At 38.3% G+C, this 19,103-nt stretch overlaps 1 long non-coding RNA gene across 2 annotated transcripts; it reads right to left on the bottom strand.

Annotated features, from left to right (window-relative positions):
* Window positions 1-1,472: 1,472 nt before the first annotated feature.
* LOC310893544 lies at window positions 1,473-18,911 on the bottom strand. Of its 2 annotated transcripts, XR_014579079.1 has the most exons (4): window positions 18,821-18,911; window positions 18,216-18,284; window positions 13,455-17,290; window positions 1,473-2,146 (listed from the first exon to the last, which is right to left on the bottom strand). It is a non-coding gene; the product is annotated as an uncharacterized lncRNA (long non-coding RNA). The 2 variants fall into 2 exon arrangements; XR_014579080.1 differs by lacking the exon at window positions 1,473-2,146 and having other exon boundaries at window positions 9,284-17,290.
* Window positions 18,912-19,103: the final 192 nt, after the last annotated feature.

Here is a 19,103-nt window from a genome sequence, read left to right as displayed (position 1 = left end):
GTTGTTGTTGCTGTTCTTGTTTGTTTGTTTGTTTTCCCTAACTTCAGTCTTTTGGAAGACCCTCAAGCAATATCTTATTACCACAGCTGTGAATATGAAAAATAAGAAATTCATATGTACTTAATTGATCTAGAAAAGAGTGGGTTCCACCTCCCTTCAGAATCCCTAAATCATTTCCTTTATTATTTCCTAATAATCCCTAAAGCATTTCAAGAATGTATATTAGGAGAGAAATCCTCAGTACTCTCCCATATCAGAAGATTCTGTCAGGAAGCTGTAGTACCTTTAGTTATAATCGCTCCTTCAACTTTACGGAGGTCAGTGCAGATGTATACGAAATTTGAAGACCTAGCTAAATGCTGCAAAGTAGCCCTTTATATATGTCTGCATTAAGATTAATTTAATATATTAGTTAAGCATTTCCTTATTTATAATTGAGTGGTTATGCATGGGCAATTATCTCATTACCACTTAAGAGCCATAAACAACTTCTCTCACTAAAGTTTTCTATGTCCCTTTTCGTTTTTCTTTTTAAAAGCACTGTGTTTATATGTAATATTCTTCAGCAAATATAAATAGCAAGATAAATATTTATGTCATAAGAAACCTTAATTTAAATATATTTTCTTTTATATGTTTAAAATTGTATTTTCTGAATGATGCTGTGTAGCTATTATTACCACATAAATAGCAGGCAGTAGTAGACATGGCTGATGATGGAATCCAACTTAATCCAAAATTCCTTTAAGATTTACAGTAAAAGTCAAAAATTTGGAAGTTAGTTTAAGATAACTATATGTATAAAACCTCTGATGTATCACATTTTCTATCGCAGCACTATCATATATTTTTTATGCTATCATTTCCTTTTTCTAGGTTGTAGATTCATTTTCAGTGACATGACTAAATTAGCGACCACCCACCCTATTGCCAGGCACTTTTTCCCACCATCATGCCACCTTCTGTATTTGCTGCTATCCACAGTTGCATCCAGCTGTTTATGTGGTGAACTGGGGAATTGATCCAGCTGTAAAGGAGCTCAAATATTTTTTGCAGAGATAATTTAGGATAAATTAGTTCATCAATCCAATCCATACTGTGGCTGCATAAACATTTGTGTCAGTGCTGAGCAGAGGCTTCTGTAACAGGGAAAGCCTGGGGAATAGGGGTGGGCTGGGGCACTTTGCAGCATGGCTGCTGCTGAAGAATTACAGCCTCCATGTCTAGGACTCACATTCAACAGTAGCATACCTGAGACATAATTACCTCATTCTGACTCAGGCAGGTTTTCATCATTGCACTGTATGCATACATTTCTGCAAGGAGCAGTTATATTAACTTTATAACTTTGTACCTATTGAAAGCTACGTCTTTCCTTTACCACCCAAATGAGAAATTGGTAGCAGCAGATCTCAGAGGCCCAAGAGGTACCTGCAGTTCCTACATTTATTTATGAACCACCTTGTGCCCTGATCTTGCCTCTGGATCTGCTGGCATAGACTTCTGTGCCTGTCACTTAAATGAGTGGAGCTTCACAGAGGCCCAAAGGGCTACACCAGTAAATGAAGATAGGAAGTAAAAGCTTTAAGCAAGTCAGAGAAGTAAAAATATTGCTGTTGTTGGCTACAGCATATTTTTTCCCACTTCCGGCCACTGAAAGATCTTTCAAATACTTAATTATCTTCAGAATATTTTCTGCTGAAACTGAAGAATATTTGAATGCGCAGGTCTTTCTATTATATCCTCTTATGAAATAGTTGAATAGCCATTTTGGACACTGGAGTTGTGCCTCTTAAATAAAGTTTTAGGAACTCCTTTAATTTGTTTTAGTCTATTATTGGAAAAAGCATAAAAGCAGTCTTATAGATTCAACTTTTGGAGTGCATTTTCTAGTTCACAGTCTTTACTTCCACCCCTCAGCATTCACATTGTCTGTATTACCTAACAATAGTCCAATTTAACTATGCTATTTTTGAGCAGATCTGAATATCAGCTTACCACAGTAATGCCTATTGTTCTTGATGAGGATTCTTGGGCCCAACATCTCAGTGCCATCCCAGTGTAGTATCAAAACAATAGCTCTGGAAAGCTGAATTGCAGTTGGTAGTTGAAGCAGAACACATTTCCCATTCTCTCTCCATTATCCCTGCAAGTGATATATTTCAGAGATAGTACTCTCAGGAAGAAAAATAATGTACTGCTCTTGTGCCTGAGTTATGTATTTGTAAAACTACTCAGGCAGCAAGAGAAACTGAATATTTCAGTATCTGTCTAGTCCTGCTCTGTGGATAAATTTAAAGAAAAAAAAAACGGAATGAAAAGTGCTACAGTTCTTTCATAAACACTAGTACAGATTTCTGAGATAATTTTCAAACAAGGAGTGCAAGGGCAGCAGTTATGTTTGAAAATGCCTGCACATCTGACAACTGTGTATTGATACTCCCTGTTAATCTACATCCTTTGCATTGCAATTGTTCAGAGAATCAGGTTGCACATCATTGTTGAAAAACAACTTTGCAGATATACAGAATGCAGCCTGGACAAATCAGCTAGAAGGGCCCAGAAAAATACAGACGTAAGATGTGCACGTTAATTGATATGTTTAATAGCTGCCTCTGAAGTTATAGAGTAAGCTTTCCACACTAAGCACTGCTAACACTAAGCCCATCATGTTATCTTCCAAGATCTGAATGAAAAGAACTAAGGGTAAGAAAGTTGTAACTCATTAGTAAAAGCCAGTTGTATAGAATCAAGAGATACATTTTTTTTTCCCCTTAAACAATTTTATATTAGATCCATATTTTATGGACATTATAAAAAAAAAAAAAGAAAAAAAAAGTGGGAGGACATAAAGTCCTCTCTGATGCTAAACAGAGCTTTGGAACTACCATTAGTTATACAGGATACAATTATTAAAAATAGAATTTTCTCTAAAGACAGTCAGTGTTGAGCTGTTTATGGTAAGGAACTGCACATTTATATCAAACATTTTCTCAATGTGTGGAGAAAAGTTGCTTAATTCTCTCACAGGGAGAGAACGTTATAATAGTCTGGCAGATCACCACCTTATATGCAGACCTCAGTGTTGGTAGCGCTTTGAATATATACTACAAAACACTGTCTGTTTCACAGGTAATGTGAAGACCAGATACTAATGCAAGTCTTAAGAGTTTGCTAATCATGGAGCTCTTTAAATTGTTTTTCATTGACAAGGGAAATAAATTTGTAAGGATTGAGGTTCTTTGTCCTTCTGAGCTCTGCAGGCTCTTCATGAGATAGCTCTGTGGTCATACCATAGCACTAGGTGCATTTGCTCTTCACAGTAGGTTGCAGTGCAGAAGTCCCCAAGCTAGCTGAAAAATGCTCCAGAGCTGGAAGCTGCATAAATGCATATAAATGCCTGTGATTGCTCAGAGCTAATAAGCCCCAATAACAGGCTGGTCTATTTAGCAGGGACTTAGCCCTCTGCTGTTTCTGTCTGCTGCGCTAGGTAGGAAAATACGTATGTTCAGCAACCCTTTTCACTATATAGACATATATAGCTTGCTCAGGGGTCTCTAATGTGATACCTCTCTGGGCTCTGAAGCCTGTTTTCTATCTGGAATATTCTAAAGAAATGGACAAGATGGAGATTTCAGATTAAATAGATAATAGTCCTATCCACAGATATTTTCTTATTCTGTGTAAAACATGAGCAGTCACTTAGAAAATGACATGCAAAGTCTCCATGAGAAATAATAACAAATACCAATACCAATAACAAATACCAACAACAAATAACAAATATGGTATTCACTCACTGAATATGTCAGGAAGCTCCTTATATAACTGACTATGGTTAAATACAGATTCACTCTATATATGGATTCAATTCTGTGAACAGTTCTTTGAAAGGTTCCAAAAGTACAGAGCTCTGGTGTGTGCTTCAGTAAAGAGGTACAGACAGAGGAGAGCAATGGAGTCATGCTGCAAATTATTATAGATTTATGGACTGTTTTGCAATTCTAGAAATGTAAATTTTTCATTGCATATGAAACTATGGATATAGAAATGTTTTAAATTGAAAGGGACACTAATTAAAAATAATAATTAAAAAAATTAGCAGTATATTGTTAAGACCTCATAAACTTTTAGTGTTATCTGCCAAAATAAGAGACTGTTTTCTGAAAGAGATGACACCTTCTATGATCTGAGCAACACAATGCCTGAATAAGGTTATTACCTCTTCAAGTGCTCCCCTGTTCTTCTCATCTAGCACCCATGGGCCTAAATTAAACAGACTAGTGAGAGTAAATTAACATTTTAATCTATGCACACATAGGGTAGAAAGAAATCAGACATACCTTGACAGAGATACCCTTAGAGTTTATTGAATCAAATGCATACTGAAGTTTATAATTTAGACCTGTAGAACATATTTATATAGCAAAGATATGGTTTATATGTATGTATAAATATATATCTAGTCTCTCTGGGTAACTACATTTCCTTCTGCCTCCTTTGAACTCACAAAAGCTTTCAGAGAGAAAAGATTGTACTTAGAAGTTACTTATAATTCTGAGGACCTGGTTAAAAGAACTAGAATCCAACAGCTTCCTATAAATGAATAAAGCTCATAACAGTACAAGGTTCCTTCTTCCTCTATTTCTGACTGTCTTCCTATTGTTTTAGTTAGCATTTTTGAGCCTGCATGATTTTCAGGTTCTTTGTTTGTAACCAGCCTACAGCGTTTGAAAAAACAATAAAGGTGGTGTTGTCAAATTCACCATATTCATTTAGACATTTTATTAATCAAAAATCATCTTCAAATCTCTTCCATGTTGAAAGCTACCTTGTTTAAGCTTTACTTTAAGTTTAATATGATCTCACAAAATATTTACAATGCAGTAACACAAATTTCATAGAATTAATCCTGTCCTATGATTGCCTATATCTGTCATTAAATACTTTCTACATTTACTGAGTTCAATGGCTAAATTTCAGTATTTCTTTGCTTTTTTTCCCCCCTAAATTCAGAATTCTTCCATACTTTAATGTCAGGCAATTTATAAGAAGCATTTTGATATCACAGTTGCATAGATTTTTTGTTGTTGTTGTTGTTTGCTTGATTGTTTGGGGGGAGGGGGAAAAAGGTTTTTTGATTGTTTAACGTTTTAGGGAACTGAAGTGGCATGCTATAGCTTTCCTCCATCTCCAGAATCTTCACTGCTCATTTACACTACATGCCTGATAACTTTTTCAACTTACCTGAAGGGTACTTCTGTTGAGTAGAGACACTCCAAGGCAAAATCAATCTTCCTAATGGTGGAGAGAATTGTGCCACCTCAGTTGGTATTACAGGTTATTTAGCATAAACATATGTGTTCCTATTAAGGGCCATCCACATTCAACTAAAATGAGTCACTTGTGTAAGAAGTTTTGTTTATAAATCTGAGACTAATTTCCCCAGTCTATTTGGTATGTGCCATGTGGTATAAAATTCTACAAATGTCAGTGTGCAGCCTCATAATATATTTCTCTGAGAGCAAAATGTAAAGTCATTATGCAGTATATTTCTCAACAGAATTATAAATAAATAGAGCATGAAAAATAAAATAATTTCTAGGTGAAGACCTTCACTACTTATCTCTAAGTTAAAATGCGATTATTTCTTCAGTAACAAAAACCCACTGACTTGGTAGGTATGTTAACACAGAGTTAATACAGATTATATTAATTATGTGCACAGATAATGACCTGTTGGTTAAAGGGCTTCATTCCCCTGGATTTTATTGCTGACTATATGCTCAATGTCCACATGACTGTAGTGCGATTGCCCTTGTCTGAAAGGCTTTTTTCAGTTTCACACAGAACAGAGAGATTGAGTCAGTCAGGTTTTTGACTTCCTTGTAGGTGCCCTTTTTCATGCTAGTGTCTCTTTCATCTGTAACAGTCAGACGGGAGAGTTTTGCATTTCAGAAAATGTTTAGTCTATATTTTGGCCGTCTTTTAAGTGCTAAAATTTGTGGAAATTTCATCCTTCCTGAGCATGCCTGAGCCTCTTGCAGGGCTCAGCGTTCAACCAACTACATCTATGCTGTCACCACAGGGCGGCTGGGGCGGAGAAGGGAGGAGGAAGGGAATGAGGAATGGTAGAGGCATGCAAACCCAGGCATGGAACACACATCTTTGTGTTCCTTGTTCTGCAGCTCTGTGCCATAGTATGCATATGAAGCATAATATGCACATGAATTACTGCAGTATCTTGTCTCTGCCACAACATATCTGTAAGATAGGTAAGATGAGGGGGAGGGGAAGGGGAAGGTATTGCAGATGTGGTCAGGTCTGTTGCCTGTTAAAATTTAATACATCTGGGCTGTTCAGCATCTACCAGTAGGGAGAGACAGTAGCTGCCATGGGTCTCAGCAATATCTGACATATGGGATATAGTATTTGTGTATGATGTTGGCTGCCTCAGTATACTGCATTTGACCAATGCCGTCTTTTTGCCTGGTAAATTTGGATCTCTTCGTGGTTGTGGTTACAGTGTTTGAGGACAATGTCAGACCACAAGTTCTGACTAAAACAATGCTTAAAAGCCCCCTGAGAGAAGGATTGCAAATATTGTGGCCTCTGCTGTGGGTATGTGTGTTGACTTTTTTAGCGGGTCTCTTGCAAAAGACATTTGGGGAGCAGACAGTTATAGCTGATGTGACCACAGAGGCAGTGAAAGAATACTTGAAGGTGTGGGTACACTGCTTGAGCTGGCAAGATTTTGATGGCATTGGAAGCTGGCCCACTTTGCAGATTAACCCAAGGACGTGTATTCAAAGAAGCTGAGATTTTTTTTAATGAGGTGGTGTAAACCACACAAACCTGCATCCTGGGATAAGTGTGGACAGCCAGGGAAAACTCCTGCCAGTATCAGTGCCAGTTGTGAACTCACCCATGAAGACTATTTGGCTGCACAGGATGGCACTGTCAACTGGTCAGGAGGTTCAGGTGGAGCGGCTAAGTTGCATTTGACACCATTCAGTGAGCCTTAATACCTAGACTGATGAGACCTCTATACAGTGATATAGATAATATATGAAAACAACATAGGAAAAGCCAGTGAAATTCCTCTGTATTGAGCAATTATTTCTGACACCTTCTAGCTAAATATCATCACTTCCACACAGACAATGACACTCTTAAATGCCATGACTGTAGTTTAAATGGTTATAACAGTTCACACTATTCCTGTAATCCATATAGAACTTTATATGACAAAATTTGATGTCAGTCTTGAAAAGGGGAGTCTTAAATAAAGACATCACATACCAAAATAAAGCTGCTAAAAACAATGACAGCTGTCAGGGTTATAAAGTCATTCAGAAAAGGAGGGTTGCACTTTTGTGATACACTTTATGATACAATTTTTAATTAGATGATCACACATTTTTTTTCTTTTCTTGCAAAGTAGATTTGTAACACTGAATAAACAGTATCAAGTCTTTTCTATAGATGAATGAGTAATATATTCAAGGCATGTATTTCCCATAGTTGCACACAAAGTACTGTAAGGTCATGCAATTAAAGACTATCATAATTCTCATGTTGAACTGGCAATTTCATTTATGACATTGCTGAACTTTCTAGTATTAAGTTAAAAGTTTGTAATGTACACATAAAGTAGCTTTTACTGTGCACTTATTTTCTACTTTGTTTTTCTTTTGTTTGTTTTACTTTATTATGTAGTCAGAATTAATTTAGTTTGCCTAATTAGAATATATACAAGCCTATATCATCTTTAGAAATGTGAATTTTCAGTTTAAATGTGCAATAATTAAGAGCAAATGGGACTGAGTACTTAAAATAGTGACAGCTCTGTATTTTAAAATGTTGGGATGCAGTTGTTTGGTTACAGAGAACAAGAGAAGAAAGCTGGAACGATGTCAGTAAAGACATATTCACTAAGAAATTTACTTTTATCTTAGAGATCAAAGGAACACATGATTTTCAACAAAAATTTAGATTGAAAGTGATAAAATTATAATGCAGATTGCAGATGATGGGCGAAGTAATTGTTTAACAATTTGCAGGAAGGTAGAGATTTATTTTTTATATCTATATATGAGAGCAAATGAAAACATAAAGTAGCTCCAGCACGTTTTTAGTTTGTCAGAGGATATATCTTAAAAACTGGAAAAGTAACAGCCACTAGATACATTCTTGAACTGAAACCATATTCATATAAAAAAATCAGTATGTACTGTTGCCTAATCAGAACAATTGGGAACATCTAATCTTAGTAATGTCTCCGTAATTGGTACAGACTACAAAAACAACGGAATGAAGAACACAATTAGTATAATGAGTTAGCCTGTTCAACCCTGACTCTTGGCAAGCACTAACGCAAATATTTCCATTATGTACTCTTTCAGAAATAATTCTTGTAGGAGTGTATGCCTTCCTTCTTAACAAAACAGCTTGACCAATTCTAATATTTATTACACAGGCTAGTCAAGAGTATTCATGCATAGAAAAGAGGGTGAAAGTTTTCACATTTTCTTCCATTTTTCTCCACATGAAATTGGAATGAGAAAGTGTTGTGCAGGTGCCAATATGCGTCTTTCTCCCCACAGTACTGGAGCATTGATGGAGATAATAAAAGACATAAAACGATCCTAAAGCTTACAGAGGGTTGAGATAGGAAAGCTTTATAAAAGCAAATCTCTTGTACCTCTACTGAAAAAGAAGGTTTAAAGTAAATCCAGGGCTCTACATTAGCAAACGTAAATGGCATACCTCTATTGATTCAAAGGATTGTTCCTACTTATGCCAAAAGTTAATTTGTCATCAAAGCACCATTCAAAGGTTTGATATTCCACTGTTTTATGAAGAAAAGTAGTTTAAGGATTAAATTTATTTTCCCTTTACCTTGATTTGTGTGTAGTTTTCCATTTCTGAAGGATTTGGGGTTTGCTCATAACAGCATGAGCTTCTTTACATTACAAGCCATAATATTATATACCTAAAAGTTCAGAGATGAGTTGAGTTACTAATTCTTAATAGTGGCTACTGTCTTCACAGTAGGAATACACATATTATTCATAAACTGCTCTCCTCTCACCAGATAGTAATTTTGTTTGCGGTTTGTTTTAAATGAGCTGTTTAAAATTCTGTAATTAATTCAGTGTACATGGCAAAAAATGACAGATGGTTATGATAAAGGAACTTAATGCCTCATGGAAGCAAGTCAAACCACAATCAGTAACAGATGTTTTCTGCAAAGCCAGATTGTGTGTGTGTATATGTATACATATTATATATATATATATAGTGATAATATGCATTTATATTTGTGTTTATATGTATATCAGTCTGTATTCATAAATGTTATTTGAATATGCCACGAAGTGCAAAAGATGTGATGTTTCTTAGCACAGTAATGACCATGCTTATTGGTGCAATCACACAAGAAAATTCTATCAAGAACAATACCTTCAATTCTCCTTAAATTTTAGAAAACATCTACACAGATATCACCTTTAGTGACTTGTTGGTAAAGTAAAAATATTAGATTCTTGTTGTCAAGACAAAAAATCAAAGCAATATAGTTCCCAAAAATTTGAGAATTGTAGCAATCAACCTGTATATTAGAGATTTCAGAAAGACTGTTAGTGGAAAAGGCACCAGTGAAACCAAGCTGGTGTTTATCAGTAGCCAGAATAGCTGTTTGCTTATGGATGGAGCTTAGTCAGGCTCCGCTGTCACAGGCATTGTTTTCCAACATTTCCTTTATCAAAATTACATACTTCATAGCACATACATTGATTCACATTTTTAAGCCTAACCATCATAACCAAGCATACCTAACAGGTAAAACACAGCTTCAGAGGGATCAGGCATTTCCTGACACTTTTTCCCTACATCAAACTGCAATCTCTGATAATAGTAATCTCACATTGTCTTGTATGAGGCCAACTCCTGCTGCAAGGTGACGCCACAACTGAATCAGTCCTTGGTACATGTTTGGGTCCATTTAAGCATGTCATGAAAAAACAACAAAAGGACTAGTGGTTTCAGTTCTAGAATTTGGCTGGCTTCTAAATCTGGCTCCAGTCAATCTAAGAACCTGGACTGTGTATACACCTTGGCCACGACCCAGCTTCATATCTATTTAATACCAACATGCACGCCAGGCCTTCTGTTCATACCTCCCTTCTCTTTGCAGAAAATAATTGAACAGAAGATGCAGTACACACTGACAAGGTTCCTGGCTTGCAAGATGAGAAGTCAGGACTCCAGAGGTATGTAGAGCCTGGATATACCTTGCAGACCCTAGGTGTTTTCAACTAATGCGATCTCCTCTGCTGCTCCAGGTTCTTTCAACTCAGCTGGGTTTTACTAGTGCCTATGAAAATCTTTTCCTCCACGTACATTTACACTGAATACCCATTTGTATTGTTGGAGAGAAGAAAACAGAAATGAACGTTTTGATTTAAATTCTGTCACTTCTTAATCTGAAGAGCTTGCTCGAGCTACAGAAAGAGTGCAACCTGCTAGTTTTCAGAAAAAAAATAAAATCAGGTGGGAAGCACTTAATCAAAAATTCTTTTGAGGATCACAACACTCTATTTAAGTAAAGAACTCTTTAAAAGTGATTGTCAAATACGTGAGTTAAAAAATTATAGGTCTAAGTAAGGCTCGTCAATTATTTTGGATTACAGATACTTATATATTTATTTATCTATCACAGGAAAAATGTTCAGCTCTTCAAAGAGTAAGAATTACTTTTGAATATCTTTATATTGCTATTCGGCTGTCTTTATATGTTTTCCTTGCTTTTAGATATTCATGTCTTGGACCTGATCCTTCTTGTGATGCACTGAGTAATCAAACCCTCAAGGAACTGAAGAGGGTTAAATATCTCTCAAATGTTTAGTGTTCTAAGAGTTTGCTTTTATAGAGATATATAGAAATGTAGATGTAAGGCTGCACCCCATCAAACTAACAAGAATTGTTGCCCAACTTTAAAGAGAAATGTAATGGCAATACTCAAAATCAAGCATGGCAAAATCACAGAATTATTGCTATAAATCACTGGAAGAAGTGCAATGGTGAATAGTGAGAGCTCATTGTCTCTGAGCTTACATAGCCTGCTCCTTCTGGCTCTTAGCCTAATCATTAGACCAAACATTATGCTGCTTCGTGATGTGGATTCTATCTGGATTTTTTTGCTCAGTTTTTGTCATGCAAAAGATGCTGCAAAGCTTGAAGTAATCTCACTGAAATGAATAGCTCATTTGAAAGTGAATAGAATAGTGACCTGTCTTGGAAATGTTTAAAGATTTTGGAAGCCTACATTAAAGTTCCCACATAAAAGGTTCTCCCAATTGTACTAGAGTATTTACAAGGGCATAGTCCCTCCAGATGGAATCTATTAGAGTCAGGAAGATTTGAATCAGAGATATAATCATCTTCTAGAGAGTTTATGTTGTAAACAGACAATACTAACAAAAAGTAACCGTAACCCAGAAAGGTAAATACCCAAGAACACATCTTGCAGACATTCAAACATAAAACTGGATCAGAACTTAAGTCCTGCCTCCAAAAGTGTTTGCAAATGTCCAATTTTCTGATTTATAGGGTGAGATCATAGTTAAAACTTTCATGTTCTGATTCTGTAACATACTTTGTACCTGCTGACATCCAATTAAAACAAAAGTAAAACAAAAAATGCATTGAAATATTGGATAGGAAAAGATGAGATTACACCACAAAATAAACATAATAAATAATAATTGAAAGTTTTAAACTGGTAATCTGCAAGTTGCTTCTTGGTAATATTTAAACATGTCCTGATTTTTGCAGACCTGTGGTTCTGTCTTGGTTTTGACTGGGATAGAATTATTTTTTTTCATAGTATCTGGTATGGTGCTGTGTTTTGGATTTAGGCTGAGAATAAAGGAGCCAGGAGTGCCCCTTCTCTGTGGTCCAAAGGCAACCCCTAGGGAGCATGTGAGACCAGGTGCGCTGCAAACAGAGTGGGCAGTCAGGGCATGGCGCAGTATTTTGCGCAGCAGTGTGCGCAGGCAGGGCGAGCAAGGCAGGGTGCAGGGTGGGTCATTTTGTATTCTGTGAGCAGCAGATGAAGGGCCTTCTACTGTAAGAGAAATGGTGTCCACCCACTGAGCCTGCTGGTCTGAGGCTGAAACCCAGATGGAGGGGCAACAACCTCCCCAGGCAGAGGCCTACACCCAAACAGATCTCCCGAGGATGGAAAGTGCTGCCCAGACCCTCAGTTCCAGGGAACTCCAGTCCCTGGAAGTTACCCTACGTCCTGAATGCAGAGCTGGATAAAGTTTTCAAACAGGTGGCTCTGTTGCAAAAGGAGTTCATCAGGCAATGTAGCATCCAGGAATGTGAGCGGGAGATTGAGAAATGGTATTATATGCTGACATGATCTGAGCAACAGCCCTGCCTTAAGCCCTAGCAAGGGGAAGGTAAACAAGCTTCCAGCCCTGAACAACCATGTTTGAAAGACTCACAGGAGAAGGGAGAGTGGACCCTTATGTCTGTTAGGAACTGGAGGAGGAGTTTCCCCCTTGCCCCTGAAGCACCCCCTACACAACAGATATGATATTCTATGGAAGGAGAGGGGAGACTGTGAGAGAACTAGCAAAAACCTCACAAAGGCCAACCATACAAATTTGGCTCAGTCTCCCACATGCATCAGAACCAGTCCCACAAAAAAGGCATAAAGGGTGTTAGTCATTGGAGACTCCACTCTGAGAGGCACTGAGGCACCTATTTACCATCCAGATAATCTCCCCAGAGTGGTTTGCTGCCTGCCTGGGGCCCACATTCATGATATTATGAAGAGGCTTCCAAGACTGGCAGCTCCCAAAGACTACAACCCCTTCCTACTTTTTCACATAGCTGAAGTGCCTCTACAGCAACACATGCAGCATGGGAAACCAGCAGGAGTTGGAAAACATGGTGCAATTAGACAAATACGACCTGACTGCTGTCACAGAAATGTGGTTGGACAGATCACACAACTGGAACACTGGAATAGAGGGCTACAAGCTCTTCAGAAGAGATAGACAGGGAAGGGGGTGAAGGGGTGTTGCCCTCTACATTAGGAAGGGATTGATTGTGAACAGATGCCTCTGAGAAACAGCCATGAACAGGTTGAGAGCTTGTAGGTGAAAGTTACAGACCACACCAATAAAGGACACTGTGGTCAGGGTCTACTACAGGACACCTGATCAAGGGGAGCCTGTGGATGAGGCATTCTTGCTTCAACTACAAGAAGCATCACACTCACACACTCTCATCCTGATGGGGGACTTCGGCCACCTGGATATCTGCTGGAAAAGCTACACAGCAGGCTGTAAGCAATATAGAAGATTCCTAGAGTGTGTTGAGGATAACTTCCTGGTCCAAGTATTAGACAAACCAACCAGAGGAGAAGTGCTACTGACCTGGTGCTCACCAGTGAGGATGGACTCATTGAAGAGGTCGATTGGAGACAGTCTGGGCTGCAGCGACCAGGCCCTGGTTGAGTTATCTCAAGGAATGTGGTCCTGGCAAAGAGCAAAGTCAGGACTCTGAACTTCCGAAGAGACAAGTTCAACATATTTAAAGACCTAGTGGATGAGATCCCCTGGAACACTGTCCTCAGGGACAAAGGAGCTGAAGAGCTGGCAACTCTAAGAATGTTTTCCTTAGAACAAAAGAACTCCCATCCCCCTGTGTAAAAAAGTGAGCAGGGAGGGCAGAAAACCAGGATGGCTGAGCAAGGACCTGTTGGTTAAACTGAGGCACAAGAAGAAAATGCACAGGCAGTGGAACCAGGGACATGTGGCCTGGGAAAAGTATAGGGATACCGTTCAGATATGCAGGTATGGGAGTGTGGCCATGGGGGTCGACAAGCCCCATGGTTGGTGATAACATCAGACTCTTAACGATGAGGCCATCAGGAATGTAAAGAGTTTAGAGGGAACAAAGAAGGGTGATTCAGGAGATGCCTTGTTGTCTCAGGTTGCTTGTTCTCCAGCCTTTAAGGCATGGAAGTTGCTGGGTGTTTGGGGTTGCCGGGCAAAGTTGTTGACCAATGAATAGTTAGCAAAACAGTACTGTTGTGGGGCGAATGGTATAAGAAGGGGACCTGTCCTCAAGATAGGGTTGCAACAAGGAGAATGAAGTTACGCGCTCAATATGAGAGATGAAGTTAGGTCCTCAGTGAGAGAGATGAAGTTACGTCATAAATAAAGTAGCAGCAGTTCCTGATCCTAAAAGAACCCTGGTGTCCATGTGGTCGCTATGCCACATGCAGGGATGGAAACAGGAAAGCCAAGGCACAGATGGAACTGAGATTGGCAAGGGGTGCAAAGAATAACAAGAAGGGATTCTATAGGTACATTGCACAGGAAAGAAAGACCAAGGAGAGTTTCATCATTCCCTCTGATGAATGAAAAGGGTGAACTGGTAACAACAGACATGGAGAAGGCTGATGTACTCAACTGCTTCTTTGCCTCAGTCTTCACTGCCAGTCAGGCTTCCCAAGTCTTTCATTTCCCTGAACCCACAGATGAGGGCTGGGGGAGCAAAGTCCCTCCTACTGTAAGCAAAGAGCAGGTTTGAGACCTATCCCAGGATCCTGAAGGAACTGGCTGATGCTGTTGCCGAGCCTCTCCCCATCATATTTGAAAAGTCCTGGCAGTCAGGCAAAGTCCTGGGTGACTGGAAAAAGGGAACCATCACTCCCATTTTTTAAAAAAAAAGGTAGAAAGGAGGACCCAGGGAACTACAGACCAGTGAGCCTCACCTCTGTCCCTGGGCAGATCATGGAACAAATCCTCCTGGAAGCAGTGTCAAGGCATGTGCAAGACAAGGAGGCGATCTGAGACAGCCAGCATGGCTTCACCAAAAGCAAATCATGCCTAAACAATCTGGTGGCCTTCTATGATTGAGTGACTGCAACAGTTGACATGGGAAGATCAACCGAAGTCATTTACCTGGAGTTCTGTAAGGCTTTTGACATGGTCCCACAACATCCTGATGTCCAAATTGAAGAGATTTGGTTATGAAGGGTGGATCATTCAGTAGATAAGGAATTGTCTTGAAGGTTCCACCCAGAGCTTGGTGTTCAATGGTTCTATGTCCAGGTAGAGGTCTGGTGTACCTCAGGGGTCTGTCTTGGGACAGATACAGTTTAATATCTTTATCAGTGACATAGACAGTGGGATTGAGTACACCCTCAGCAAATTTGCAGGTGACACCAAGCTGAGTGGTGCAGTTGACACAACAGAAGGAAGGGATGCCATCCAAAGGGATCTGGACAAGCTTGAGAAGTAGGCCCATGTGAACCTAATGAGGTTCAACAAGTCAAAGTGCAAGGTGCTACAGCTGGGTCAGGGCAATCCGAGACAGGAATACATACTGGGAGAACTCATTGATAACAGCCCTGCAGAGAAGGACTTGGGAAGTCTGGTGGATGAAAAGCTCTACCTGAGCCAGCAGTGCATGCATGTAGCCTAGAAGGCCAACTGCATCCTGGGCTGCATCAAAAGAGGAGTGGCCAGCAGGTTGAGAGAGGTGATTGTCCTCCTCTGCCCTGCCCTTGTGATGCCCCACTTGGAGTACTGTATCCAGGTTTGGGAATCCCAGTGCAAAAATCACAGAATCACAGACTAGCTGAGGTTGGAAAGGACCTCTGAAGATCATCTAGTCCAACACCCCTGCCAAGCAGGATCACCTAGAGCACTTTTTTTTTTTTTTGGGCCACTTTAAAATCTTTTCGTTCTTCATAGATATGAAACTGGAGACTACAATGAAGTCTAAAAAATAGCTACCAATTTTTAAAATGAAATATATAATGATAAATTAGAAAACAACTTTTCTTTGGAGGGTTTGAAATCCCTTACCAAGATTTGCTTTATTTCTCGTTATATGCCATATCTAAGAATGCTCCAAGAAATAGAGGATGCATTGTTATCAGAATACTTTTTCTTTTACAAATTTTCAGAGTATCTTCTAGAATTTACCCTCCGGAACAGAAAATACCCTCTTGAATTAAATGAATTTTAGGACTCTCAGAATGCTCCTTTCCTTTGAAAAGCTATTATCTAAAATTTAAATAAGTCTCTACATGATAAAACTTGCATTCTGTGCTTTTATTTAAATTACTTTTAATAAATTTATTTTGCTAAGGCATAATGGTTTAAGAAATCTGAAAATTCCTTTTGTCCATAAATTTTTGATATCAAAATGGCGTCATTGTCTATACAGCCCAGTAGGCTCAGATTCATTTTGCATTACCTAAGATATAATTGGGCAAACAGATGAGAGTTTGTACTAGGAAATAAACATATACATATGCATATTTATGTATACATAGGTATGTATATCTGTATGTATGTATGTTTATCTCTACCTGACTGAATTTTCTTCATATTTGTCTGCTCTTTAAAGTGTAATGAAGTGACTGGTGGGATTTCCTTGATCATCAGATACTCATGAGAAATTTTCCATGAAAAGAAACTGCAAGCTTAGATGTTGGAAACAGCATGTTATAGATTACTTTGAATTTCAAATTTCAAATGTGAATACTGTGAACCTTTACTTGACAGCTGATTCCACTTCTAGTAGAAGCCCTTCAACTTGGGCAGAAAAATGAGAATGATGTCGTAAGAATACAGACTTTGTATAAGGAAAAGGAAAGAGAAGGCTCATTACAGTTACAGTTTGTACTCCAGTGGCCCTTAATTTCTATCTATGCTAAAAAACAACAACATGTCACAGTACCACATCCTGATCAAAGTGTGGAACACTCTTCTGATCCTCAAAACAATCCTACCACACACAGAATGTTGTCACAAAGACTATGGGAGACCAAGAGAATGTAAAAAAAAGTCTATGAAATGCAAAATGTAGTATCATCAGCCTGGAAAATAGAGGCAAAGTTATTCTCACTATTGGAATGCCCCTTATACTATGTGTTTTCTCATTTGGTTCCTAGTTTTTTTCAGTTTGAAATTTCTTACAGTACATAATCCTTGCAACAAGATTCAGTGCTTACAGTACAACAACAAGCAGCAGCAAGGCTCGTCTACATATTCTTCCAAGTTATTTTCCTTAGCATGTGATCAGACTTTGAAAAATATGTTGTTTTGTAGCTGGTTTTGTCACGCAAGCTTCTGCATTTAGAAATAGCTGTGTGAGCAGCAGGAGAATTTGTTCTCTGGCTTGGTCTCTGATTAGATTCAACTCTTGAGGCAGAGCTTCTCTCTGGATGTTACTGCGTGGGCTGAGATTTCTGAAAGAAGAGATCACCAGTTGTGACGATCTGTTCCAGAACTGGTACATGTATTGACAAAACAAATGATACTGAGTGTTTTTCTGAACTTTCTGCCATTGCAACCACTACTACTGGCAACTGGAGTCAGAATACAATACCGCTGTGACAAAAAAAAAAAAAAAAAGTGCAGTAATTGAATTTCTCCAGAAATGCTTTTATACTTGCAATCAGGAGTTCAGCATCTAGTAAATAGATTAAAAAGGTTATATGTAAAACTAAATGACTTGGAATCTGCAATCACTGGTAGTTTAGGAATTCAAAATATCAATAAGTAAGCTGTAATCAAACAAAAACCAAACTCATATCTGCTTAATTCTGGAAACACTTTTCTAACAAAGTTACTAACAATCAGGTACTGCTGTATAATTAGAAACAGTATATTCATCACTAACATGACAGTAGTTTAAGTTCTACATTTTGGTGTTGAAACCCCACTTACCCAAATCTAAACCCTTGATCTCAAAAAGCCAGAAGAACATTGCAGCCTAAATAAAAACTGTGCTGAAACATTATAGGATGAAAGTTAACAACAAAAAAAAGTTAAAGCCCAAAGTCTGGCATTGAATATCTATTTTGAGAAATTTAAAGGGTACACGTGCTACAAAATAAAGCATGTCTTTTAACAGCATGTACATATGGTGTTGTATTTACTTCTGTAAAGAATTTTATCTTAAATCCCATTGCATTCCAACTGTCTTGCAAAGAACAATATTTTAAAAAGTCCCACTCCCTGCTGGTTTTATTGCTGTGTGTTTATGAGAAACAGTGTGCATATTGTTAGTAGTTTCCCTTAACAACATTAAATGAAAGTCTTAGGGAAAGTATCAGGAAAAACTGTAATATTTTTTGTCTTTCTTAATAAAATGCCAGGCAAATTTCTTACCTTTTTACCTTGCCTCCACAGCTTCTGATTGGAATCCTAACTTTTTTCCCTCAAGTTTGAGAAACCTTACTTAGGAAACAAACAAATAAACAAAAAATAATTCCTTCCATCCCAAACCTTTATAACCTGTAAATTGCACTTCAAAAACCTCTAATATTTTACAGACAATACACTATTGATGTAAAATTTCAATTCCCTTCCTTGTTCTGTGGAGGGAAAATGCAATGTGAAAAGCACATTTGCTTTTCAAATATCAACCTACCAGCCAACCTAGCTAACCATTGGTCCCCGTCCTGGCACTAAACCAGGAGTTTCTTGGACAAACTGAGTGACTGTATCTTCCATTTACTTTAGTTAGATAGATTAGATATAAGTAAGAGCATCTAAAAATATGATACTGAATGCTACAAAAAGTCAAGGGGCACAGGCAGGTGCTGCCTGAGGGTGATTAAGAGTTTTCTAACTTGAAATGATATTCACAATGTAGAGGATTAAAACAGGAACCGTGCAAAAGAAAATCTGTTTCCCTGTTGTAGATAGAGGCTTCACTGTTTTCCTGTTTGAACTGTTAAACCTCTCCTCTATATTAGATACATCGTACACACCCAGTTCAGGTTCTCAGTGCAACAGGCTCCTGTCACAGAAAAATTTGCTGACCCTGTCAAGCACTCTTATACTGTTGCAGGGGGGAGAGGGGGTTGGGGGGACAACACAAAAAAAACAGCTGAAAGCATTTGAAAAATCTGCTTCTGCTTTTAAACAACTTTCCACTGTTAACTGTGGAAGAAAATAAGGGGGCAGTCATTATGATGACCTTTAGGTCCAGTTAGATGGTAGCTGCTGAAAGTTCTCAGGATTAAATCATTTGATGTTTTTTCTCTTTTATTC

This window comes from Anser anser, assembly GCF_964211835.1.
Source record: "Anser anser genome assembly, chromosome: 2".
NCBI lineage: Eukaryota > Metazoa > Chordata > Aves > Anseriformes > Anatidae > Anser > Anser anser.
This window is presented reverse-complemented; position numbering and strand designations above follow the sequence as displayed.